The sequence below is a fragment of the Mandrillus leucophaeus genome, unplaced genomic scaffold (genome assembly GCF_000951045.1).
Source record: "Mandrillus leucophaeus isolate KB7577 unplaced genomic scaffold, Mleu.le_1.0 Scaffold543, whole genome shotgun sequence".
Classification (NCBI taxonomy): domain Eukaryota; kingdom Metazoa; phylum Chordata; class Mammalia; order Primates; family Cercopithecidae; genus Mandrillus; species Mandrillus leucophaeus.
In genome coordinates this window covers 1,728,240-1,730,046 of record NW_012105842.1, presented here as the reverse complement: position 1 = coordinate 1,730,046, position 1,807 = coordinate 1,728,240, and positions in this window count along the sequence as shown.

The following is a 1,807-nucleotide window of genomic DNA, read 5'->3' as shown; positions in this document are numbered from 1 at the left end:
GGAGATGAGAAGTTGATTGTTGCAGTTTTGGGAATGATGCTGGTGTGCTTGTTGTGGATGAATTAGAGAGCAATCTATCTATTTGTGAGGGTTTCTAAATATTGCTCAGCTATTCTTTCAGTTTACTCTAACTGCCTTTTCACCCATAATTTTGTTTTTCAGTGCCTGAGCATACAAAAAAATAAATGAAGTATGTATAGGAGTGTTTCCTTACCTGAAAAATGAAGCAGTGAGTTTAGACAACCTGAAAAATCTCTCCAAAATTTATTATTCTATGACTTTCTTTAATAAGAATAATAAACTTTGTTATTCTTCCAGTAAATTGTGAGGTATGGTAGATAAAAATACTGTATTTTTTAAAATATTTAAATATATTGCACACTATTAACCCCACCTGGAAATCCTACTGAGCTCAATAAATTTTTAATGAACAAATGGCTATATTAATGTGTCTATCTCTGGCCATATCTAGACACAGTGTCAAATAGAATTAGTTTAAAAATCCATGATAGCGTGTTTATTGGTGGGCAAAAGAAAAGCAGATAATGCTGGATTTCTTGAGAAATTCCATTTCATGAATGAGTTTTCCACCAGTAATTATGATAGAGCACCCTCAGAAAATACAAGAGAAAATGAAGCCAAGGAAGAGCTATACTTTCTACAAAGAAAACAGTATAATTAAATTTAAAGATAAATATCAATATAGTACTGGTATTACAATGCATTTGCTGGCTTTGTTTAGATTGCCTTGAAAAATTCACTGGGTTATATTTTCTGCTTTCTCTACTTAGGCCAAAATGTGAGTAATAAATCACCATCGCATTTGTAATCATTTGTTATTTTACACTTTTATTGAAGTGTAATTGATGTTTAATGAACAATATACTTTTAAAATAAACAATTTAATAACTTTTAATGATAATTTAAATATCTAATATTTAATAACTTTTAATGATAATTTAAAATTACTGTGAAAGTAAATGCAAGATTTCAGGACAAAGACAGATTATTAAGAATTACAGCAGTAATTACATTGTTCTCTTTTGCTACCATTCTTTCCCATTCTAGGATGATGAGATGAGAGGCAGGCTTGCATGGGTGAGAGTCATACCAAAAGATAGGAACCCTGAAATTAGAAAGTTGAAAGCGTATATAGGACAGCTTGCAGACCTGTTCTCACCCGCTGCGAGAGGAGGGACAATCCAGTCTTCCTAGTATGTGCAAATTCTCTTAGGGAAGAAAGGGAAGAGTCCCTGTATTCTTAATGTTTGGAGTGTAAGTAAAGATTTTTGAGGGTGGGGAGCAGGAGATAGGACGGGCCCCCACTTTTAACATCCAAGTTTTATCCCCATTTAAAAGGCAAACACATAAGGTTAAACTTTCTTAAGAGTTTTAGCTTTCAATCCTTCTTAACTTCCAAGGCTTGTTCTTTAACCAAGGTCCTAAGTTTCTTTGTTCAGAAGAAAGTTCTAACTGCAAAAACTTGAACATATAGTTGACTCTTGAACAATGCAGGGTTGGAGCACTGGCCTCTGCACAGTCAACAAATCATAGATAACTCTGACTCCAAGAAACTTAGCTAGCAATAGCTTATTATTTACTGAAAGCCTTGCTGATAACATAAACAATCAATTGATGCATATTTTCTGTGTTATGTATATTATATACTGCATTCTTATACTAAAGTAAGCTATATAAAGGAAAATGTATTAAAAAGTCATAAAGAAAAGAAAATGTATTTACAATTCATTAAGTGGAAGTGGGTCATCATAAAGGTCTTCATCCTCATCATCTTAATGTTGATTAG